We start from the raw sequence: 27,250 nt of genomic DNA, 5'->3' as shown, positions 1-27,250 counted from the left end.
CAAGAGTTCTTGCGAGCAATATCACATAATACTTCTTTCACACATTGTCCTATACTGAATTTGATCCTTGCTTGATTCGGATGAAAGCTTGTTGGTAACAGGAGTTTCTCCATCAATCTTTGGCTTACAACATTGTTGTTGCTTTCGTAAACGAATGCAACTAAACATGGGTTGCCTTCGATTAAACACCCTATTTCTCTACTACCTTTTCCATAATCATTTTCTTTACTTCCTTTTCTTTTTCGTCAATTTCCTTCCTTCTACAGTTTATATTTCTTCTTTTTCTATTTTCTCCTTCAACGTATGTTGATCCTTCTTGGCTTGTCTTGGTATCATAGATTTCAACTTCATTTCATGTCCCTCATGCCTCCAATAGGGCGAACGTTCATCAACGTTGAGTGTTTTAAAATTAAGCCATGCCCTTCTCAAAACAAGATGACAAGAGTTCATGGGAGCAATATCACATAATACTTCTTTCACACATTGTCCTGTACTGAATTTGATCCTCGCTTGATTCGAATGAAAGCTTGTTGGTAACTGGAGTTTCTCCATCCATTTTTGGCTTACAACATTGTTGTTGCTTTTGTAAACGAATGCAACTAAATATGGGTGGCCTTCGATTAAACACGTTGTTTCTCTACTACCTTTTCCATAATCATTTTCTTTACTTCTTTTTCTTTTTCTTCAATTTCCCTTCCTTCTGCAGTTTATATTTCTTCTTTTTCTATTTTCTCCTTCAACGTATGTTGATCCTTCTTGGCTTGTCTTGGTGTCATAAATTTCAACTTCATTTCATGTCCCTCATGCCTCCAATAAAGGGAACGTTTATCAACGTTGAGTGTTTTAAAATTAAGCCATGCCCTTCTCAAAACAAGATGACAAGAGTTCATGGGAGCAATATCACATAATACTTCTTTTACACATTGTCCTGTACTGAATTTGATCCTCGCTTGATTTGAATGAAAGCTTGTTGGTAACTGGAGTTTCTCCATCAATCTTCGGCTTACAACATTGGTGTTGCTTTCGTAAACGAATGCAACTATACATGGATGGCCTTCGATTAAACACCCTATTTCGCTACTACCTTTTCCATAATCATTTTCTTTACTTCTTTTTCTTTTTCTTCATTTTCCCTTCCTTTTACAGTTTATATTTCTTCTTTTTCTATTCTTTCTTTTTCTATTTTCTCCTTCAACGTATGTTGATCCTTCTTGGCTTGTCTTGGTGTCATAAATTTCAACTTCATTTCATGTCCCTCATGCCTCAAATGAAGGGAACGTTCATCAAGATTGAGTGTTTTAAAATTAAGCCATGCCCATCTCAAAACAAGATGACAAGAGTTCTTGCGAGCAATATCACATAATACTTCTTTCACACATTGTCCTATACTGAATTTGATCCTTGCTTGATTCGGATGAATGCTTGTTGGTAACAGGAGTTTCTCCATCAATCTTTGGCTTACAACATTGTTGTTGCTTTCGTAAACGAATGCAACTAAACATGGGTTGCCTTCGATTAAACACCCTATTTCTCTACTACCTTTTCCATAATCATTTTCTTTACTTCCTTTTCTTTTTCGTCAATTTCCTTCCTTCTACAGTTTATATTTCTTCTTTTTCTATTTTCTCCTTCAACGTATGTTGATCCTTCTTGGCTTGTCTTGGTATCATAGATTTCAACTTCATTTCATGTCCCTCATGCCTCCAATAGAGCGAACGTTCATCAACGTTGAGTGTTTTAAAATTAAGCCATGCCCTTCTCAAAACAAGATGACAAGAGTTCATGGGAGCAATATCACATAATACTTCTTTCACACATTGTCCTGTACTGAATTTGATCCTCGCTTGATTCGAATGAAAGCTTGTTGGTAACTGGAGTTTCTCCATCCATTTTTGGCTTACAACATTGCTGTTGCTTTTGTAAACGAATGCAACTAAACATGGGTGGCCTTCGATTAAACACCTTGTTTCTCTACTACCTTTTCCATAATCATTTTCTTTACTTCCTTTTCTTTTTCTTCAATTTCCCTTCCTTCTACAGTTTATATTTCTTCTTTTTCTATTCTTTCTTTTTCTATTTTCTCCTTCAACGTATGTTGATCCTTCTTGGCTTGTCTTGGTGTCATAAATTTCAACTTCATTTCATGTCCCTCATGCCTCAAATGAAGGGAACGTTCATCAAGATTGAGTGTTTTAAAATTAAGCCATGCCCATCTCAAAACAAGATGACAAGAGTTCTTGCGAGCAATATCACATAATACTTCTTTCACACATTGTCCTATACTGAATTTGATCCTTGCTTGATTCGGATGAATGCTTGTTGGTAACAGGAGTTTCTCCATCAATCTTTGGCTTACAACATTGTTGTTGCTTTCGTAAACGAATGCAACTAAACATGGGTTGCCTTCGATTAAACACCCTATTTCTCTACTACCTTTTCCATAATCATTTTCTTTACTTCCTTTTCTTTTTCTTCAATTGCCCTTCCTTCTGCAGTTTATATTTCTTCTTTTTCTATTTTCTCCTTCAACGTATGTTGATCCTTCTTGGCTTGTCTTGGTCTCATAAATTTCAACTTCATTTCATGTCCCTCATGCCTCAAATAAAGGGAACGTTCATCAAGATTGAGTGTTTTAAAATTCAGCCATGCCCATCTCAAAACAACATGACAAGAGTTCTTGGGAGTAATATCACATAATATTTCTTCCACACATTGTCCTCTACTGAATTTTATACTTGCTTGATTCGGATGAAAGCTTGTTGGTAACTTGAGTTTCTCCACCAACCTTTGGCTTACAACATTGTTGTCGCTTTCGTAAACGAATGCAACTAAACATAGGTGGCCTTCGATTAAACACCTTGTTTCTCTACTACCTTTTCCATAATCATTTTCTTTACTTCCTTTTCTTTTTCTTCAATTTCCCTTCCTTCTACAGTTTATATTTCTTCTTTTTCTATTCTTTCTTTTTCTATTTTCTCCTTGAACGTATGTTGATCCTTCTTGGCTTGTCTTGGTGTCATAAATTTCAACTTCATTTCATGTCCCTCATGCCTCCAATAAAGGGAACGTTCATCAAGATTGAGTGTTTTAAAATTAAGCCATGACCTTCTCAAAACAGGATGACAAGAGTTCATGGGAGCAATATCACATAACACTTCTTTCACACATTGTCCTGTACTGAATTTGATCCTCGCTTGATTCGAATGAAAACTTATTGGTAACTGGAGTTTCTCCATCAATCTTTGGCTTACAACATTGTTGTGGCTTTCGTAAACGAATGCAACTAAACATGGGTTGCCTTCGATTAAACACCTTGTTTCTCTACTACCTTTTCCATAATCATTTTCTTTACTTCCTTTTCTTTTTCTTCAATTTCCCTTCCTTCTGCAGTTTATATTTCTTCTTTTTCTATTTTCTCCTTCAACGTATGTTGATCCTTCTTGGCTTGTCTTGGTGTCATATATTTCAACTTCATTTCATGTCCCTCATGCCTCCAATAAAGGGAACGTTTATCAACGTTGAGTGTTTTAAAATTAAGCCATGCCCTTCTCAAAACAAGATGACAAGAGTTCATGGGAGCAATATCACATAATACTTCTTTCACACATTGTCCTGTACTGAATTTGATCCTCGCTTGATTCGAATGAAAGCTTGTTGGTAACTGGAGTTTCTCCATCAATCTTCGGCTTACAACATTGGTGTTGCTTTCGTAAACGAATGCAACTAAACATGGGTTGCCTTCGAATAAACACCTTGTTTCTCTACTACCTTTTCCATAATCATTTTCTTTACTTCCTTTTCTTTTTCTTCAATTTCCCTTCCTTCTGCAGTTTATATTTCTTCTTTTTCTATTTTCTCCTTCAACGTATGTTGATCCTTCTTGGCTTGTCTTGGTGTCATAAATTTCAACTTCATTTCATGTCCCTCATGCCTCCAATAAAGGGAACATTTATCAACGTTGAGTGTTTTAAAATTAAGCCATGCCCTTCTCAAAACAAGATGACAAGAGTTCATGGGAGCAATATCACATAATACTTCTTTCACACATTGTCCTGTACTGAATTTGATCCTCGCTTGATTCGAATGAAAGCTTGTTGGTAACTGGAGTTTCTCCATCAATTTTTGGCTTACAGCATTGTTGTTGCTTTCGTAAACGAATGCAACTAAACATGGGTGGCCTTCGATTAAACACCTTGTTTCTCTACTACCTTTTCCATAATCATTTTCTTTACTTCCTTTTCTTTTTCTTCAATTTCCCTTCCTTTTACAGTTTATCTTTCTTCTTTTTCTATTCTTTCTTTTTCTATTTTCTCCTTCAACGTATGTTGATCCTTCTTGGCTTGTCTCTGTGTCATAAATTTCAACTTCATTTCATGTCGCTCATGGCTCAAATAAAGGGAACGTTCATCAAGATTGAGTGTTTTAAAATTAAGCCATGCCCATCTCAAAACAAGATGACAAGAGTTCTCGGGAGCAATATCACATAATACTTCTTTCACACATTGTCCTATACTGAATTTGATCCTTGCTTGATTCAGATGAAAGCTTATTGGTAACAGGAGTTTCTCCATCAATCTTTGGCTTACAACATTGTTGTTGCTTTCGTAAACGAATGCAACTAAACATGGGTTGCATTCGATTAAACACCTTGTTTCTCTACTACCTTTTCCATAATCATTTTCTTTACTTCCTTTTCTTTTTCGTCAATTTCCCTTCCTTCTGCAGTTTATATTTCTTCTTTTTCTATTTTCTCCTTGAACGTATGTTGATCCTTCTTGGCTTGTCTTGGTGTCATAAATTTCAACTTCATTTCATGTCCCTCATGCCTCCAATAAAGGGAACGTTCAACAAGATTGAGTGTTTTAAAATTAAGCCATGCCCTTCACAAAACAAGATGACAAGTGATGAAGGATTATCTTGTTCCTTTTTAAGATTATTGAATATGGTGTGAGTTGATTAAGAAAACCAAGGAAATCCCCACTGGACATTAAGATAGCAAGCTATCTAGATGTGAAGGTTCCTTTCCAAGGTTCTAGAGAGGAGGAGAATGGATTGATGGGGAGTAAGAAATCAAAAGGAAAAACATATAATAGAAACAATATAAACCAAGAAGAGTAAAGAAACATAAAATGAAAAGCAAGGGAAATGGGAGGAATGGAGGATTCACGCCACTACAAGGCTAGGCTAGAAGAAGCCATGGCAACCTTGAAGATGAGTGGTGTATGCCGCCACTTGCCAAGGCAAGATAAGGCTTGAAAGAACTCCACTCCCTAAGGAGGAATGCTCTCACAAAAGGTTGAAACACAAAGTGTATAATTTCTCCAAAATGTTCAACCCTTTTACATGTCTAGGAGCACCCCTTATATAGAAGAGTTTAGGGGCCTCTAAGCAAATAAAAGATACCTAAGGATGTCTCTACAAAAACCTAACCCTAGCTTCTAGAAACTAGGTCAAATAAGGTTACAAAAATGAGAGACAAAAGAGCTAACTATGGTGTGTGCAAGGCTAATTTCGTTCTAGGACAAAAGGAGACCAAGAATGTGTCTCATATGTCTCTAGAAAGTGGCCATAGTGTGCTAAAAACAAAGGAGACCAAAGGTACATAGGTACACTTGCTTTATGCCTTTTTCTTTATGCTTTATGCCTTTGCTTTACTCTCTCCTCCACATCATTTATGCTCCCCAATCACCATGTGCCACCTAGCATTGCTTTCTTACTCCTAATTAACCTACAAAGCAAATAAACATAGATTAGCATGTTGGCTTAAGTCAAGTCAACTATAGTCAACAAGTCAAACCTAGTCAAAGGTCAACAAGTCAACTAAAGTTGATTCAACTAAGTCAACTTAGGGAATCAAAAATAACAAGCATAAATGAAAGGGATGAAGGATTAGTGAACTTCCTTTCTAAACATGCTTAGTCTTCTTAAGCATGTGCCTCCATCCTTGGTTGAGGTCAATCCTTCATCATCCTCCCCTTCTTGGAGAGAATTTGACCACAAATTCTTTAAGCCTTTGTGGATGGAACTTGACTTGATTTGGGGAAGGATTTGCGCCTCCCTTTTATGAGCTTTTGTTCCATCCTTTCTAAGGGTATTACCCCTAGCTTTGGTTAGGCCATCTTTATTTTCTAGACTACTCTTCCTCTCTTGCTTATGCTTTGGGCCTTCCTTTTTGGCTTGGGAAGAGAAGGAAGAGTGATGCACATCTTGCTTTGGAAGAATTTTTTTGTAGGCAAGTAACACCTTGGTGAAAGCTTGCCCCTTTTCTTTTTCTTCTTTATCTTTTCTTATTTTATTTCTATCCTTATTAACTTCTTGAGGTGATAGAGGTTGTAAAGTTGTCTTTTTCCCATTTTTGAAGAAAATGTATTGGTTGGTATAGCCATCATGTAAAGTTTGTTTATCAAATTGCCATGGCCTACCTAGTAAGATATGTGTGACTTCCATGGGAACAACATCACATAACACCTCATCTTTATAGCTTCCTATAGAGAAGTTAATTAGGACTTGTTTATTGACATCTATTTCTCTCTCTTTACTTATCCAAGAAAGCTTGTAGGGCTTAGCATGAGGAATGGTCTCTAAGCTAAGCTTTTCCACCAACCTTGTGCTAGCTACATTGGTACTACTTCCTCCATCAATAATTAGAGAGCAAACCCATTTGTTAATTTTGCATCTAGATTGAAAAATGTTTTCTCTTTGAGTTGGCTCAAGCTCACTTTGATCTTGACCTATCATGCGCCTTAATAACATAGGGTCTTTCTCAAAAATTTTAGTTTTACTAGAGGAAGAAGATTCTTTTGAAAGAGAATGGGGAGATGAGTGTTCACTTTCAACATTATTACTCTTCTTTAAGATCATGGTCCTTTTGGTTGGGCAATTTAAAGCAATGTGATTATAACCCAAACATTTAAAGCATTTAATGGAACTTGATCTTTGAGAAGTGGAATGGTGAATGTGATCACTTGGTGACTTACTTTTACTTGGTGGTTCTTGATGAGAGTTAGAAGGGAACTTATCATGTTTCATTTTATCATTTCCCTTCCATGAGTGACTAAAGTAGTGGTTGGGTGAGTAACTCTTCCTTGCCCTTCTTTTTCTTTTCAATTGAATTTCAATCCCAAGGGCAAGTGTGAAAACATTTTCAAGAGTGGAGTACTCATACAACTCTACTTGGTCTTGTATGTCTCTCCTAAGACCACTCACAAATCTTTTTATTTTTTCTTTGTTAGTTTCTTTTATTTCAACCCTATGCATTTGAGACTCTAATTCTTTAAAGTACTCACTCACACTCATAGAACCTTGGTGAAGCCTTTGGAGCTTCAAAAGAAGTTCCTTCCTATAGGAGGGAGGAACAAATCTAGCGCGCATAAGAGTTTTAATGTCCATCCAAGAAGCCGCGGGTGGCCCTTGGTCATAATTCTTACAAACTTTATGCCACCAAGTATTGGCATACTCCAAAAATCCTAAAACTACTAGATCAACTTGTGTTTGATCCTTTACATGATTTTCATTGAAAATTTGATCAACTTTAGCTTCCCAATCAAGGAAGACTTTGGGATCACTTCCTCCATAGAACTTAGGAATCTTTGGAGTTTGCTTCTCTTGTGATGGGTTGCGCCTAGAATGCCCTCTTTTCCTAGCCTCTCTTTCTTGCTCTTTAGCTTCAAGCCTTTGAATGTGCTCTTGGATTCTTAGGTCACTTTGCTCCTTGTCTTTTCTTAATTGTTCAAAGGCCTCTTTCCTAGACAACTCCAAATCCCGAAGCAATCTCATCAATGTATTGTTTTTGTTTGGTGTAGGTGCATTTGATGAACTTGCCATGATTCCTACAACAAAAACACTCAAATCCGAGACAAAATAAATGGATTAGAGGTTAGACAACATGAAAACCGAGACCAAATCCAACCCAAATTGTAACCCAAGTGTTTAGATCACTCTCCCAAAGTAACAAGGCAAGGCTAGCACTCAAAATCCACCAAAGGAGTGAAGCAAACACTTTTAAAAACTTGTTCAAAACCTTTCAAATGCAAGACAAGTGATTCGGCCACAACATCCCAAGAGTTTCAAGAAAAGAAAACTACTAAGACACAACAAAGAACACCTAGTGACAAGCAAGAAAAGCACAAAAACAAGAAAGTTTAACTTCTAAGGAAATTTTGTTTTAAAGACAAAGCTTGAATAAGACTAAAGCAATGAAAAACACTTTTAAAGACTCTATGGAAAGCATTTGAACAAGCCAAGATTATACCTCAAATTATGCATACACCAAGAAAGATCATAACCAAGTTAAAACATGGAACTAATTTGCCAATATCACCCAAAATCCAAGTATAAAATTTGGTAGCATAACACCTAGTAAAAATGGCCAAATGGATTCACCAAGCATTGTAAAAGCTCTCGGCCAAACTGGTTTTGGTCTTGAAAACACTTTTTCTTTTCAAAACTAGGTACTTAAAATGATGAGAAGGATGTTTTAGGGTGTCTTGAACACTTAGTTCCTTAAAATTAGGTCAAAATCAATTTCAAGGAGCATACAACAACACAAGGCATAGATCTCAAGCACTAGTTCAAAAACTTAGAAACAAAAACAAGAAAACTCAAAGAAGCATATGACAAGAGACTCAAGCAAAAGTTAGACACATTTAAAGACTCAACATGACATACACAAAGACACAAACATGTAGCTATCATGCATTTAAACTCATGGATTTGAGGCTCAAAGACTAAGCATCCAAAGACATGTTATCCAACCACATTTAGGAGCTTAAAGAGGTGCAAAACCGAAGCCAAAATTGCCACAACATAACCTGAAAACGTTGTTTTTCGTATTCTCGGCAGCTCTGACCTTTGCTCACTCATTTGATCATAACTCTCTCCACAGAACTCCAAATGCGTTGGTTCTTTTTTTGCTGGAAACTAGACACAAAGAGCTTTCTTTTGACACCAAGAACGTAACTTTTGGACAACTGAGATGGTGCAGTTTATTGTTTTAAAATCGTCACGTTTTCTGCCAGCACTGTTTTTGTGTGTAATGGAAGTGGATTTGAACCATACCAAGATAGCTACAACAAGACAAGGTTAGCACATGAAAACACCATATTCAAGATAACCTAGGCTCTAGATACCAAATGATGAAGGATTATCTTGTTCCTTTTTAAGATTATTGAATATGGTGTGAGTTGATTAAGAAAACCAAGGAAATCCCCACTGGACATTAAGATAGCAAGCTATCTAGATGTGAAGGTTCCTTTCCAAGGTTCTAGAGAGGAGGAGAATGGATTGATGGGGAGTAAGAAATCAAAAGGAAAAACATATAATAGAAACAATATAAACCAAGAAGAGTAAAGAAACATAAAATGAAAAGCAAGGGAAATGGGAGGAATGGAGGATTCACGCCACTACAAGGCTAGGCTAGAAGAAGCCATGGCAACCTTGAAGATGAGTGGTGTATGCCGCCACTTGCCAAGGCAAGATAAGGCTTGAAAGAACTCCACTCCCTAAGGAGGAATGCTCTCACAAAAGGTTGAAACACAAAGTGTATAATTTCTCCAAAATGTTCAACCCTTTTACATGTCTAGGAGCACCCCTTATATAGAAGAGTTTAGGGGCCTCTAAGCAAATAAAAGATACCTAAGGATGTCTCTACAAAAACCTAACCCTAGCTTCTAGAAACTAGGTCAAATAAGGTTACAAAAATGAGAGACAAAAGAGCTAACTATGGTGTGTGCAAGGCTAATTTCGTTCTAGGACAAAAGGAGACCAAGAATGTGTCTCATATGTCTCTAGAAAGTGGCCATAGTGTGCTAAAAACAAAGGAGACCAAAGGTACATAGGTACACTTGCTTTATGCCTTTTTCTTTATGCTTTATGCCTTTGCTTTACTCTCTCCTCCACATCATTTATGCTCCCCAATCACCATGTGCCACCTAGCATTGCTTTCTTACTCCTAATTAACCTACAAAGCAAATAAACATAGATTAGCATGTTGGCTTAAGTCAAGTCAACTATAGTCAACAAGTCAAACCTAGTCAAAGGTCAACAAGTCAACTAAAGTTGATTCAACTAAGTCAACTTAGGGAATCAAAAATAACAAGCATAAATGAAAGGGATGAAGGATTAGTGAACTTCCTTTCTAAACATGCTTAGTCTTCTTAAGCATGTGCCTCCATCCTTGGTTGAGGTCAATCCTTCATCAACAAGAGTTCATGGGAGCAATATCACATAATACTTCTTTCACACATTGTCCTGTACTGAATTTGATCCTCGCTTGATTCGAATGAAAGCTTGTTGGTAACTGGAGTTTCTCCATCAATTTTTGGCTTACAGCATTGTTGTTGCTTTCGTAAACGAATGCAACTAAACATGGGTGGCCTTCGATTAAACACCTTGTTTCTCTACTACCTTTTCCATAATCATTTTCTTTACTTCCTTTTCTTTTTCTTCAATTTCCCTTCCTTTTACAGTTTATCTTTCTTCTTTTTCTATTCTTTCTTTTTCTATTTTCTCCTTCAACGTATGTTGATCCTTCTTGGCTTGTCTTGGTGTCATAAATTTCAACTTCATTTCATGTCCCTCATGCCTCCAATAAAGGGAACGTTCATCAAGATTGAGTGTTTTAAAATTAAGCCATGACCTTCTCAAAACAGGATGACAAGAGTTCATGGGAGCAATATCACATAATACTTCTTTCACACATTGTCCTGTACTGAATTTGATCCTCGCTTGATTCGAATGAAAGCTGATTGGTAACTGGAGTTTCTCCATCAATCTTTGGCTTACAACATTGTTGTGGCTTTCGTAAACGAATGCAACTAAACATGGGTTGCCTTCGATTAAACACCTTGTTTCTCTACTACCTTTTCCATAATCATTTTCTTTACTTCCTTTTCTTTTTCTTCAATTTCCCTTCCTTCTGCAGTTTATATTTCTTCTTTTTCTATTTTCTCCTTCAACGTATGTTGATCCTTCTTGGCTTGTCTTGGTGTCATAAATTTCAACTTCATTTCATGTCCCTCATGCCTCCAATAAATGGAACGTTCATCAACGTTGAGTGTTTTAAAATTAAGCCATGCCCTTCTCAAAACAGGATGACAAGAGTTCATGGGAGCAATATCACATAATACTTCTTTCACACATTGTCCTGTACTGAATTTGATCCTCGCTTGATTCGAATGAAAGCTTGTTGGTAACTGGAGTTTCTCCATCAATTTTTGGCTTACAACATTGTTCTTGCTTTCGTAAACGAATGCAACTAAACATGGGTGGCCTTCGATTAAACAACTTGTTTCTCTACTACCTTTTCCATAATCATTTTCTTTACTTCCTTTTCTTTTTCTTCAATTTCCCTTCCTTCTGCAGTTTATATTTCTTCTTTTTCTATTTTCTCCTTCAACGTATGTTGATCCTTCTTGGCTTGTCTTGGTGTCATAAATTTCAACTTCATTTCATGTCCCTCATGCCTCCAATAAAGGGAACGTTCATTAACGTTGAGTGTTTTCAAATTAAGCCATGCCCTTCTCAAAACAAGATGACAAGAGTTCATGGGAGCAATATCACATAATACTTCTTTCACACAATGTCCTGTACTGAATTTGATCCTCGCTTGATTCGAATGAAAGCTTGTTGGTAACTGGAGTTTCTCCATCAATCTTCGGCTTACAACACTGGTGTTGCTTTCGTAAACGAATGCAACTAAACATGGGTTGCCTTCGATTAAACACCTTGTTTCTCTACTACCTTTTCCATAATCATTTTCTTTACTTCCTTTTCTTTTTCTTCAATTTCCCTTCCTTCTGCAGTTTATATTTCTTCTTTTTCTATTTTCTCCTTCAACGTATGTTGATCCTTCTTGGCTTGTCTTGGTGTCATAAATTTCAACTTCATTTCATGTCCCTCATGCCTCCAATAAAGGGAACGTTTATCAACGTTGAGTGTTTTAAAATTAAGCCATGCCCTTCTCAAAACAAGATGACAAGAGTTCATGGGAGCAATATCACATAATACTTCTTTCACACATTGTCCTGTACTGAATTTGATCCTCGGTTGATTCGAATGAAAGCTTGTTGGTAACTGGAGCTTCTCCATCAATTTTTGGCTTACAACATTGTTGTTGCTTTCGTAAACGAATGCAACTAAACATGGGTGGCCTTCGATTAAACACCTTGTTTCTCTACTACCTTTTCCATAATCATTTTCTTTACTTCTTTTTCTTTTTCTTCAATTTCCCTTCCTTTTACAGTTTATATTTCTTCTTTTTCTATTCTTTCTTTTTCTATTTTCTCCTTCAACGTATGTTGATCCTTCTTGGCTTGTCTTGGTGTCATAAATTTCAACTTCATTTCATGTCCCTCATGCCTCCAATAAATGGAACGTTCATCAACGTTGAGTGTTTTAAAATTAAGCCATGCCCTTCTCAAAACAGGATGACAAGAGTTCATGGGAGCAATATCACATAATACTTCTTTCACACATTGTCCTGTACTGAATTTGATCCTCGCTTGATTCGAATGAAAGCTTGTTGGTAACTGGAGTTTCTCCATCAATTTTTGGCTTACAACATTGTTCTTGCTTTCGTAAACGAATGCAACTAAACATGGGTGGCCTTCGATTAAACAACTTGTTTCTCTACTACCTTTTCCATAATCATTTTCTTTACTTCCTTTTCTTTTTCTTCAATTTCCCTTCCTTCTGCAGTTTATATTTCTTCTTTTTCTATTTTCTCCTTCAACGTATGTTGATCCTTCTTGGCTTGTCTTGGTGTCATAAATTTCAACTTCATTTCATGTCCCTCATGCCTCCAATAAAGGGAACGTTCATTAACGTTGAGTGTTTTCAAATTAAGCCATGCCCTTCTCAAAACAAGATGACAAGAGTTCATGGGAGCAATATCACATAATACTTCTTTCACACAATGTCCTGTACTGAATTTGATCCTCGCTTGATTCGAATGAAAGCTTGTTGGTAACTGGAGTTTCTCCATCAATCTTCGGCTTACAACACTGGTGTTGCTTTCGTAAACGAATGCAACTAAACATGGGTTGCCTTCGATTAAACACCTTGTTTCTCTACTACCTTTTCCATAATCATTTTCTTTACTTCCTTTTCTTTTTCTTCAATTTCCCTTCCTTCTGCAGTTTATATTTCTTCTTTTTCTATTTTCTCCTTCAACGTATGTTGATCCTTCTTGGCTTGTCTTGGTGTCATAAATTTCAACTTCATTTCATGTCCCTCATGCCTCCAATAAAGGGAACGTTTATCAACGTTGAGTGTTTTAAAATTAAGCCATGCCCTTCTCAAAACAAGATGACAAGAGTTCATGGGAGCAATATCACATAATACTTCTTTCACACATTGTCCTGTACTGAATTTGATCCTCGGTTGATTCGAATGAAAGCTTGTTGGTAACTGGAGCTTCTCCATCAATTTTTGGCTTACAACATTGTTGTTGCTTTCGTAAACGAATGCAACTAAACATGGGTGGCCTTCGATTAAACACCTTGTTTCTCTACTACCTTTTCCATAATCATTTTCTTTACTTCTTTTTCTTTTTCTTCAATTTCCCTTCCTTTTACAGTTTATATTTCTTCTTTTTCTATTCTTTCTTTTTCTATTTTCTCCTTCAATGTATGTTGATCCTTCTTGGCTTGTCTCTGTGTCATAAATTTCAACTTCATTTCATGTCGCTCATGCCTCAAATAAAGGGAACGTTCATCAAGATTGAGTCTTTTAAAATTAAGCCATGCCCATCTCAAAACAAGATGACAAGAGTTCTCGGGAGCAATATCACATAATACTTCTTTCAGACATTGTCCTATACTGAATTTGATCCTTGCTTGATTCAGATGAAAGCTTGTTGGTAACTGGAGTTTCTCCATCAATCTTTGGCATACAACATTGTTCTTGCTTTCGTAAACGAATGCAACTAAACATGGGTTGCCTTCGATTAAACACCCTATTTCTCTACTACATTTTCCATAATCATTTTCTTTACTTCCTTTTCTTTTTCGTCAATTTCCTTTCCTTCTGCATTTTATATTTCTTCTTTTTCTATTTTCTCCTTCAACGTATGATGATCCTTCTTGGCTTGTCTTGGTGTCATAAATTTCAACTTCATTTCATGTACCTCATGCCTCAAATAAAGGGAACGTTCATCAAGATTGAGTTTTTTAAAATTAAGCCATGCCCATCTCAAAACAAGATGACAAGAGTTCTTGAAAGCAATATCACATAATACTTCTTTCACACATTGTCCTATACTGAATTTGATCCTTGCTTGATTCGGATGAAAGCTTGTTGGTAATTGGAGTTTCTCCACCAATCTTTGACTTACAACATTGTTGTAGCTTTCGTAAACGAATACAACAAAACATGGATGGCCTTCGATTAAACACCCTATTTCTCTACTACCTTTTCCATAATCATTTTCTTTACTTCCTTTTCTTTTTCTTCAATTTCCCTTCCTTCTGCAGTTTATATTTCTTCTTTTTCTCTTTTCTCCTTCAACGTATGTTGATCCTTCTTGGCTGGTCTTGGTGTCATAAATTTCAACTTCATTTCATGTCCCTCATGCCTCCAATAAAGGGAACGTTCATCAAGATTGAGATTTTTAAAATTAAGCCATGCCCATCTCAAAAAAAGATGACAAGAGTTCATTGGAGCAACATCACATAATACTTCTTTCACACATTGTCCAGTATTGAATTTGATCCTCGCTTGATTCGAATGAAAGCTTGTTGGCAACTGGAGTTTCTCCATCAATCTTTGGCTTAGAACATTGGTCTTGCTTTCGTAAACGAATGCAACTAAACATGGGTTGCTTCGATTAATCACCTTGTTTCTCTAGTACCTTTTTCCATAATCATTTTCTTTACTTCATTTTCTTTTTCTTTAATTTCCCTTACTTCTGCAGTTTATATTTCTTCTTTTTCTATTTTCTCCTTCAACGTATGTTGATCCTTCTTGGCTTGTCTTGGTGTCATAAATTTCAACTTCATTTCATGTCCCTCATGCCTCCAATAAAGGGAACGTTCATCAAGATTGAGTGTTTTAAAATTAAGCCATGCCCATCTCAAAACAAGATGACAAGAGTTCATGGGAGCAATGTCACATAATACTTCTTTCGCACATTGTCCTATACTGAATTTGATCCTTGCTTGATTCGGATGAAAGCTTGTTGGTAATTGGAGTTTCTCCACCAATCTTTGACTTACAACATTGTTGTCGCTTTCGTAAACGAATGCAACTAAACATGGATGGCCTTCGATTAAACACCCTATTTCTCTACTACCTTTTCCATAATCATTTTCTTTACTTCCTTTTCTTTTTCTTCAATTTCCCTTCCTTCTGCAGTTTATATTTCTTCTTTTTCTACTTTCTCCTTGAAGGTATGTTGATCCCTCTTGGCTGGTCTTGGTGTCATAAATTTCAACTTCATTTCATGTCCCTCATGCCTCTAATAAAGGGAACGTTCATTAACGTTGAGTGTTTTAAAATTAAGCCATGCCCTTCTCAAAACAAGATGACAAGAGTTCATGGGAGCAATATCACATAATACTTCTTTCACACAATGTCCTGTACTGAATTTGATCCTCGCTTGATTCGAATGAAAGCTTGTTGGTAACTGGAGTTTCTCCATCAATCTTCGGCTTACAACACTGGTGTTGCTTTCGTAAACGAATGCAACTAAACATGGGTTGCCTTCGATTAAACACCTTGTTTCTCTACTACCTTTTCCATAATCATTTTCTTTACTTCCTTTTCTTTTTCTTCAATTTCCCTTCCTTCTGCAGTTTATATTTCTTCTTTTTCTACTTTCTCCTTGAAGGTATGTTGATCCCTCTTGGCTGGTCTTGGTGTCATAAATTTCAACTTCATTTCATGTCCCTCATGCCTCTAATAAAGGGAACGTTCATTAACGTTGAGTGTTTTAAAATTAAGCCATGCCCTTCTCAAAACAAGATGACAAGAGTTCATGGGAGCAATATCACATAATACTTCTTTCACACAATGTCCTGTACTGAATTTGATCCTCGCTTGATTCGAATGAAAGCTTGTTGGTAACTGGAGTTTCTCCATCAATCTTCGGCTTACAACACTGGTGTTGCTTTCGTAAACGAATGCAACTAAACATGGGTTGCCTTCGATTAAACACCTTGTTTCTCTACTACCTTTTCCATAATCATTTTCTTTACTTCCTTTTCTTTTTCTTCAATTTCCCTTCCTTCTGCAGTTTATATTTCTTCTTTTTCTACTTTCTCCTTGAAGGTATGTTGATCCCTCTTGGCTGGTCTTGGTGTCATAAATTTCAACTTCATTTCATGTCCCTCATGCCTCTAATAAAGGGAACGTTCATTAACGTTGAGTGTTTTAAAATTAAGCCATGCCCTTCTCAAAACAAGATGACAAGAGTTCATGGGAGCAATATCACATAATACTTCTTTCACACAATGTCCTGTACTGAATTTGATCCTCGCTTGATTCGAATGAAAGCTTGTTGGTAACTGGAGTTTCTCCATCAATCTTCGGCTTACAACACTGGTGTTGCTTTCGTAAACGAATGCAACTAAACATGGGTTGCCTTCGATTAAACACCTTGTTTCTCTACTACCTTTTCCATAATCATTTTCTTTACTTCCTTTTCTTTTTCTTCAATTTCCCTTCCTTCTGCAGTTTATATTTCTTCTTTTTCTATTTTCTCCTTCAACGTATGTTGATCCTTCTTGGCTTGTCTTGGTGTCATAAATTTCAACTTCATTTCATGTCCCTCATGCCTCCAATAAAGGGAACGTTTATCAACGTTGAGTGTTTTAAAATTAAGCCATGCCCTTCTCAAAACAAGATGACAAGAGTTCATGGGAGCAATATCACATAATACTTCTTTCACACATTGTCCTGTACTGAATTTGATCCTCGGTTGATTCGAATGAAAGCTTGTTGGTAACTGGAGCTTCTCCATCAATTTTTGGCTTACAACATTGTTGTTGCTTTCGTAAACGAATGCAACTAAACATGGGTGGCCTTCGATTAAACACCTTGTTTCTCTACTACCTTTTCCATAATCATTTTCTTTACTTCTTTTTCTTTTTCTTCAATTTCCCTTCCTTTTACAGTTTATATTTCTTCTTTTTCTATTCTTTCTTTTTCTATTTTCTCCTTCAATGTATGTTGATCCTTCTTGGCTTGTCTCTGTGTCATAAATTTCAACTTCATTTCATGTCGCTCATGCCTCAAATAAAGGGAACGTTCATCAAGATTGAGTGTTTTAAAATTAAGCCATGCCCATCTCAAAACAAGATGACAAGAGTTCTCGGGAGCAATATCACATAATACTTCTTTCACACATTGTCCTATACTGAATTTGATCCTTGCTTGATTCAGATGAAAGCTTGTTGGTAACTGGAGTTTCTCCATCAATCTTTGGCATACAACATTGTTCTTGCTTTCGTAAACGAATGCAACTAAACATGGGTTGCCTTCGATTAAACACCCTATTTCTCTACTACATTTTTCATAATCATTTTCTTTACTTCCTTTTCTTTTTCGTCAATTTCCTTTCCTTCTGCATTTTATATTTCTTCTTTTTCTATTTTCTCCTTCAACGTATGATGATCCTTCTTGGCTTGTCTTGGTGTCATAAATTTCAACTTCATTTCATGTACCTCATGCCTCAAATAAAGGGAACGTTCATCAAGATTGAGTTTTTTAAAATTAAGCCATGCCCATCTCAAAGCAAGATGACAAGAGTTCTTGAAAGCAATATCACATAATACTTCTTTCACACATTGTCCTATACTGAATTTGATCCTTGCTTGATTCGGATGAAAGCTTGTTGGTAATTGGAGTTTCTCCACCAATCTTTGACTTACAACATTGTTGTAGCTTTCGTAAACGAATACAACAAAACATGGATGGCCTTCGATTAAACACCCTATTTCTCTACTACCTTTTCCATAATCATTTTCTTTACTTCCTTTTCTTTTTCTTCAATTTCCCTTCCTTCTGCAGTTTATATTTCTTCTTTTTCTATTTTCTCCTTCAACGTATGTTGATCCTTCTTGGCTTGTCTTGGTGTCATAAATTTCAACTTCATTTCATGTCCCTCATGCCTCCAATAAAGGGAACGTTTATCAACGTTGAGTGTTTTAAAATTAAGCCATGCCCTTCTCAAAACAAGATGACAAGAGTTCATGGGAGCAATATCACATAATACTTCTTTCACACATTGTCCTGTACTGAATTTGATCCTCGGTTGATTCGAATGAAAGCTTGTTGGTAACTGGAGCTTCTCCATCAATTTTTGGCTTACAACATTGTTGTTGCTTTCGTAAACGAATGCAACTAAACATGGGTGGCCTTCGATTAAACACCTTGTTTCTCTACTACCTTTTCCATAATCATTTTCTTTACTTCTTTTTCTTTTTCTTCAATTTCCCTTCCTTTTACAGTTTATATTTCTTCTTTTTCTATTCTTTCTTTTTCTATTTTCTCCTTCAATGTATGTTGATCCTTCTTGGCTTGTCTCTGTGTCATGAATTTCAACTTCATTTCATGTCGCTCATGCCTCAAATAAAGGGAACGTTCATCAAGATTGAGTGTTTTAAAATTAAGCCATGCCCATCTCAAAACAAGATGACAAGAGTTCTCGGGAGCAATATCACATAATACTTCTTTCACACATTGTCCTATACTGAATTTGATCCTTGCTTGATTCAGATGAAAGCTTGTTGGTAACTGGAGTTTCTCCATCAATCTTTGGCATACAACATTGTTCTTGCTTTCGTAAACGAATGCAACTAAACATGGGTTGCCTTCGATTAAACACCCTATTTCTCTACTACATTTTCCATAATCATTTTCTTTACTTCCTTTTCTTTTTCGTCAATTTCCTTTCCTTCTGCATTTTATATTTCTTCTTTTTCTATTTTCTCCTTCAACGTATGATGATCCTTCTTGGCTTGTCTTGGTGTCATAAATTTCAACTTCATTTCATGTACCTCATGCCTCAAATAAAGGGAACGTTCATCAAGATTGAGTTTTTTAAAATTAAGCCATGCCCATCTCAAAACAAGATGACAAGAGTTCTTGAAAGCAATATCACATAATACTTCTTTCACACATTGTCCTATACTGAATTTGATCCTTGCTTGATTCGGATGAAAGCTTGTTGGTAATTGGAGTTTCTCCACCAATCTTTGACTTACAACATTGTTGTAGCTTTCGTAAACGAATACAACAAAACATGGATGGCCTTCGATTAAACACCCTATTTCTCTACTACCTTTTCCATAATCATTTTCTTTACTTCCTTTTCTTTTTCTTCAATTTCCCTTCCTTCTGCAGTTTATATTTCTTCTTTTTCTCTTTTCTCCTTCAACGTATGTTGATCCTTCTTGGCTGGTCTTGGTGTCATAAATTTCAACTTCATTTCATGTCCCTCATGCCTCCAATAAAGGGAACGTTCATCAAGATTGAGATTTTTAAAATTAAGCCATGCCCATCTCAAAAAAAGATGACAAGAGTTCATTGGAGCAACATCACATAATACTTCTTTCACACATTGTCCAGTATTGAATTTGATCCTCGCTTGATTCGAATGAAAGCTTGTTGGCAACTGGAGTTTCTCCATCAATCTTTGGCTTAGAACATTGGTCTTGCTTTCGTAAACGAATGCAACTAAACATGGGTTGCTTCGATTAATCACCTTGTTTCTCTAGTACCTTTTTCCATAATCATTTTTTTTACTTCATTTTCTTTTTCTTTAATTTCCCTTACTTCTGCAGTTTATATTTCTTCTTTTTCTATTTTCTCCTTCAACGTATGTTGATCCTTCTTGGCTTGTCTTGGTGTCATAAATTTCAACTTCATTTCATGTCCCTCATGCCTCCAATAAAGGGAACGTTCATCAAGATTGAGTGTTTTAAAATTAAGCCATGCCCATCTCAAAACAAGATGACAAGAGTTCATGGGAGCAATGTCACATAATACTTCTTTCGCACATTGTCCTATACTGAATTTGATCCTTGCTTGATTCGGATGAAAGCTTGTTGGTAATTGGAGTTTCTCCACCAATCTTTGACTTACAACATTGTTGTCGCTTTCGTAAACGAATGCAACTAAACATGGATGGCCTTCGATTAAACACCCTATTTCTCTACTACCTTTTCCATAATCATTTTCTTTACTTCCTTTTCTTTTTCTTCAATTTCCCTTCCTTCTGCAGTTTATATTTCTTCTTTTTCTACTTTCTCCTTGAAGGTATGTTGATCCCTCTTGGCTGGTCTTGGTGTCATAAATTTCAACTTCATTTCATGTCCCTCATGCCTCTAATAAAGGGAACGTTCATCAAGATTGAGTGTTTTAAAATTAAGCCATGCCCATCTCAAAACAAGATGACGAGAGTTCAATGGAGCAATATCACATAATACTTCTTTCACACATTGTCCTGTACTGAATTTGATCCTCGCTTGATTGGAATGAAAGCTTGTTGGTAACTGGAGTTTCTCCATCAATCTTTGGCTTACAACATTGGTGTTGCTTTCGTAAACGAATGCAACTAAACATGGGTTGCCTTCGATTAATCACCTTGTTTCTCTACTACCTTTTCCATAATCATTTTCTTTACTTCCTTTTCTTTTTCTTTAATTTCCCTTCCTTCTGCAGTTTATATTTCTTCTTTTTCTATTTTCTCCTTCAACGTATGTTGATCCTTCTTGGCTTGTCTTGGTGTCATAAATTTCAACTTCATTTCATGTCCCTCATGCCTCCAATAAAGGGAACGTGCATCAAGATTGAGTGTTTTAAAATTAAGCCATGCCCATCTCAAAACAAGATGACAAGAGTTCATGGGAGCAATATCACATCATACTTCTTTCGCACATTGTCCTATACTGAATTTGATCCTTGCTTGATTCGGATGAAAGCTTGTTGGTAATTGGAGTTTCTCCACCAATCTTTGACTTACAACATTGTTGTCGCTTTCGTAAACGAATGCAACTAAACATGGATGGCCTTCGATTAAACACCCTATTTCTCTACTACCTTTTCCATAATCATTTTCTTTACTTCACTTTCTTTTTCTTCAATTTCCCTTCCTTCTGCAGTTTATATTTCTTCTTTTTCTACTTTCTCCTTGAAGGTATGTTGATCCTTCTTGGCTGGTCTTGGTGTCATAAATTTCAACTTCATTTCATGTCCCTCATGCCTCCAATAAAAGGAACGTTCATCAAGATTGAGTGTTTTAAAAATAAGCCATGCCCATCTCAAAACAAGATGACAAGAGTTCATGGGAGCAATATCACATAATACTTCTTTCACACATTGTCCTGTACTGAATTTGATCCTCGCTTGATTCGAATGAAAGCTTGTTGGTTACTGGAAATTCTCCATCAATCTTTGGCTTACAATATTGTTGCTGCTTTCGTAAACGAATGCAACTAAACATGGGTGACCTTTGATTAAACACCTTGTTTCTCTACTACCTTTTCCATAATCATTTTCTTTACTTCTTTTTCTTTTTCTTCAATTTCCCGTCCTTTTACAGTTTATATTTCTTCTTTTTCTATTCTTTCTTTTTCTATTTTCTCCTTCAACGTATGTTGATCCTTCTTGGCTTGTCTTGGTATCATAAATTTCAACTTCATTTCATGTCCCTCATGCCTCCAATAAAGGGAACGTTCATCAACATTGAGTGTTTTAAAATTAAGCCATGCCCTTCTCAAAACAAGATGACAAGAGTTCATGGGAGCAATATCACATAATACTTCTTTCACACATTGTCCTGTACTAAATTTGATCCTCGCTTGATTCGAATGAAAGCTTGTTGGAAACTGGAGTTTCTCCATCAATCTTTGGCTTACAACATTGTTGTTGCTTTCGTAAACGAATGCAACTAAACATGGGTGGCCTTCGATTAAACACCTTGTTTCTCTACTACCTTTTCCTTAATCATTTTCTTTACTTCTTTTTCTTTTTCTTCAATTTCCCTTCCTTCTGCAGTTTATATTTTCTCTTTTTCTATTCTTTCTTTTTCTATTTTCTCCTTCAACGTATGTTGATCCTTCTTGGCTTGTCTTGGTATCATAAATTTCAACTTCATTTCATGTCCCTCATGCCTCCAATAAAGGGAACGTTCATCAACATTGAGTGTTTTAAAATTAAGCCATGCCCTTCTCAAAACAAGATGACAAGAGTTCATGGGAGCAATATCACATAATACTTCTTTCACACATTGTCCTGTACTAAATTTGATCCTCGCTTGATTCGAATGAAAGCTTGTTGGAAACTGGAGTTTCTCCATCAATCTTTGGCTTACAACATTGTTGTTGCTTTCGTAAACGAATGCAACTAAACATGGGTGGCCTTCGATTAAACACCTTGTTTCTCTACTACCTTTTCCTTAATCATTTTCTTTACTTCTTTTTCTTTTTCTTCAATTTCCCGTCCTTTTACAGTTTATATTTCTTCTTTTTCTATTCTTTCTTTTTCTATTTTCTCCTTCAACGTATGTTGATCCTTCTTGGCTTGTCTCTGTGTCATAAATTTCAACTTCATTTCATGTCCCTCATGCCTCAAATAAAGGGAACGTTCATCAAGATTGAGTGTTTTAAAATTAAGCCATGCCCATCTCAAAACAAGATGATAAGAGTTCGTGGGAGCAATATCACATAATACTTCTTTGACACCTTGTCCTGTACTGAATTTGATCCTCGCTTGATTCGAATGAAAGCTTGTTGGTAACTGGAGTTTCTCCATCAATCTTCGGCTTACAACATTGGTGTTGCTTTCGTAAACGAATGCAACTAAACATGGGTGGCCTTCGATTAAACACCTTGTTTCTCTACTACCTTTTCCATAATTATTTTCTTTACTTCTTTTTCTTTTTCTTCAATTTCCCTTCCTTCTGCAGTTTATATTTCCTCTTTTTCTATTCTTTCTTTTTCTATTTTCTTCATCAACGTACGTTGATCCTTCTTGGCTTGTCTTGGTACCATAAATTTCAACTTCATTTCATGTCCCTCATGCCTCAAATAAAGGGAACGTTCATCAAGATTGAGTGTTTTAAAATTAAGCCATGCCCATCTCAAAACAAGATGACAAGAGTTCTCGGGAGCAATATCACATAATACTTCTTTCACACATTGTCCTATACTGAATTTGATCCTTGCTTGATTCAGATCAAAGCTTGTTGGTAACTGGAGTTTCTCCATCAATCTTTGGCTTACAACATTGTTCTTGCTTTCGTAAACGAATGCAACTAAACATGGGTTGCCTTCGATTAAACACCCTATTTCTCTACTACATTTTCCATAATCATTTTCTTTACTTCCTTTTCTTTTTCGTCAATTTCCTTTCCTTCTGCATTTTATATTTCTTCTTTTTCTATTTTCTCCTTCAACGTATGTTGATCCTTCTTGGCTTGTCTCTGTGTCATAAATTTCAACTTCATTTCATGTCCCTCATGCCTCAAATAAAGGGAACGTTCATCAAGATTGAGTGTTTTAAAATTAAGCCATGCCCATCTCAAAACAAGATGATAAGAGTTCGTGGGAGCAATATCACATAATACTTCTTTGACACCTTGTCCTGTACTGAATTTGATCCTCGCTTGATTCGAATGAAAGCTTGTTGGTAACTGGAGTTTCTCCATCAATCTTCGGCTTACAACATTGGTGTTGCTTTCGTAAACGAATGCAACTAAACATGGGTGGCCTTCGATTAAACACCTTGTTTCTCTACTACCTTTTCCATAATCATTTTCTTTACTTCCTTTTCTTTTTCTTCAATTTCCCTTCCTTCTGCAGTTTATATTTCCTCTTATTCTATTCTTTCTTTTTCTATTTTCTCCTTCAACGTATGTTGATCCTTCTTGGCTTGTCTTGGTATCATAAATTTCAACTTCATTTCATGTCCCTCATGCCTCCAATAAAGGGAACGTTCATCAACATTGAGTGTTTTAAAATTAAGCCATGCCCTTCTCAAAACAAGATGACAAGAGTTCATGGGAGCAATATCACATAATACTTCTTTCACACATTGTCCTGTACTGAATTTGATCCTCGCTTGATTCGAATGAAAGCTTGTTGGCAACTGGAGTTTCTCCATCAATCTTTGGCTTACAACAATGTTGTTGCTTTTGTAAATGAATGCAACTAAACATGGGTGGCCTATGATTAAACACCTTGTTTCTCTACAACCTTTTCCATAATTATTTTCTTTACTTCTTTTTCTTTTTCTTCAATTTCCCTTCCTTCTGCAGTTTATATTTCCTCTTTTTCTATTCTTTCTTTTTCTATTTTCTTCATCAACGTACGTTGATCCTTCTTGGCTTGTCTTGGTACCATAAATTTCAACTTCATTTCATGTCCCTCATGCCTCAAATAAAGGGAACGTTCATCAAGATTGAGTGTTTTAAAATTAAGCCATGCCCATCTCAAAACAAGATGACAAGAGTTCATGGGAGCAATATCACATAATACTTCTTTCACACATTGTCCTATACTGAATTTGATCCTTGCTTGATTCAAATGAAAGCTTGTTGGTAACTGGAGTTTCTCCATCAATCTTTGGCTTACAACATTGTTCTTGCTTTCGTAAACGAATGCAACTAAATATGGGTTGCCTTCGAATAAACACCTTGTTTCTCTACTACCTTTTCCATAATCATTTTCTTTACTTCCTTTTCTTTTTCTTCAATTTCCCTTCCTTCTGCAGTTTATATTTCTTCTTTTTCTATTTTCTCCTTCAACGTATGTTGATCCTTCTTGGCTTGTCTTGGTGTCATAAATTTCAACTTCATTTCATGTCCCTCATTCCTCCAATAAAAGGAACGTTCATCAAGATTGAGTGTTTTAAAATTAAGCCATGCCCATCTCAAAACAAGATGACAAGAGTTCATGGGAGCAATATCACATAATACTTCTTTCACACATTGTCCTGTACTGAATTTGATCCTCGCTTGATTCGAATGAAAGCTTGTTGGTAACTGGAGTTTCTCCATCAATCTTTGGCTTACAACATTGGTGTTGCTTTCGTAAACGAATGCAACTAAACATGGGTGGCCTTCGATTAAACACCTTGTTTCTCTACTACCTTTTCCATAATCATTTTCTTTACTTCTTTTTCTTTTTCTTCAATTTCCCTTCCTTTTACAGTTTATATTTCTTCTTTTTCTATTCTTTCTTTTTCTATTTTCTCCTTCAACGTATGTTGATCCTTCTTGGCTTGTCTCTGTGTCATAAATTTCAACTTCATTTCATGTCGCTCATGCCTCAAACAAAGGGAACGTTCATCAAGATTGAGTGTTTTAAAATTAAGCCATGCCCATCTCAAAACAAGATGACAAGAGTTCTCGGGAGCAATATCACATAATACTTCTTTCACACATTGTCCTATACTGAATTTGATCCTTGCTTGATTCAGATCAAAGCTTGTTGGTAACTGGAGTTTCTCCATCAATCTTTGGCTTACAACATTGTTCTTGCTTTCGTAAACGAATGCAACTAAACATGGGTTGCCTTCGATTAAACACCCTATTTCTCTACTACATTTTCCATAATCATTTTCTTTACTTCCTTTTCTTTTTCGTCAATTTCCTTTCCTTCTGCATTTTATATTTCTTCTTTTTCTATTTTCTCCTTCAACGTATGTTGATCCTTCTTGGCTTGTCTTGGTGTCATAAATTTCAACTTCATTTCATGTACCTCATGCCTCAAATAAAGGGAACGTTCATCAAGATTGAGTTTTTTAAAATTAAGCCATGCCCATCTCAAAACAAGATGACAAGAGTTCTTGGGAGCAACATCCCATAATACTTCTTTCACACATTGTCCTGTACTGAATTTGATCCTCGCTTGATTCGAATGAAAGCTTGTTGGTAACTGGAGTTTCTCCATCAATCTTCGGCTTACAACATTGGTGTTGCTTTCGTAAACGAATGCAACTAAACATGGGTGGCCTTCGATTAAACACCTTGTTTCTCTACTACCTTTTCCATAATCATTTTCTTTACTTCCTTTTCTTTTTCTTCAATTTCCCTTCCTTCTGCAGTTTATATTTCTTCTTTTTCTATTTTCTCCTTCAACGTATGTTGATCCTTCTTGGCTTGTCTTGGTGTCATAAATTTCAACTTCATTTCATGTCCCTCATTCCTCCAATAAAAGGAACGTTCATCAAGATTGAGTGTTTTAAAATTAAGCCATGCCCATCTCAAAACAAGATGACAAGAGTTCTTGGGAGCAATATCACATAATACTTCTTTCACACATTGTCCTGTACTGAATTTGATCCTCGCTTGATTCGAATGAAAGCTTGTTGGTAACTGGAGTTTCTCCATCAATCTTCGGCTTACAACATTGGTGTTGCTTTCGTAAACGAATGCAACTAAACATGGGTGGCCTTCGATTAAACACCTTGTTTCTCTACTACCTTTTCCATAATCATTTTCTTTACTTCTTTTTCTTTTTCTTCAATTTCCCTTCCTTTTACAGTTTATATTTCTTCTTTTTCTATTCTTTCTTTTTCTATTTTCTCCTTCAACGTATGTTGATCCTTCTTGGCTTGTCTCTGTGTCATAAATTTCAACTTCATTTCATGTCGCTCATGCCTCAAACAAAGGGAACGTTCATCAAGATTGAGTTTTTTAAAATTAAGCCATGCCCATCTCAAAACAAGATGACAAGAGTTCGTGGGAGCAATATCACATAATACTTCTTTCACACATTGTCCTGTACTGAATTTGATCCTCGCTTGATTCGAATGAAAGCTTGTTGGTAACTGGAGTTTCTCCATCAATCTTCGGCTTACAACATTGGTGTTGCTTTCGTAAACGAATGCAACTAAACATGGGTTGCCTTCGATTAAACATCCTATTTCTCTACTACATTTTCCATAATCATTTTCTTTACTTCCTTTTCTTTTTCGTCAATTTCCTTTCCTTCTGCATTTTATATTTCTTCTTTTTCTATTTTCTCCTTCAACGTATGTTGATCCTTCTTGGCTTGTCTTGGTGTCATAAATTTCAACTTCATTTCATGTACCTCATGCCTCAAATAAAGGGAACGTTCATCAAGATTGAGTTTTTTAAAATTAAGCCATGCCCATCTCAAAACAAGATGACAAGAGTTCTTGGGAGCAATATCCCATAATACTTCTTTCACACATTGTCCTGTACTGAATTTGATCCTCGCTTGATTCGAATGAAAGCTTGTTGGTAACTGGAGTTTCTCCATCAATCTTCGGCTTACAACATTGG

The sequence above is a fragment of the Vigna unguiculata genome, chromosome 10 (assembly GCF_037176805.1).
Source record: "Vigna unguiculata cultivar grain cowpea cultivar isolate G323 ecotype 2 chromosome 10, ASM3717680v1, whole genome shotgun sequence".
Lineage (NCBI taxonomy): Eukaryota > Viridiplantae > Streptophyta > Magnoliopsida > Fabales > Fabaceae > Vigna > Vigna unguiculata.
The sequence above is the reverse complement of the archived record's forward strand: the minus strand, read 5'-3'. Positions refer to the sequence as shown.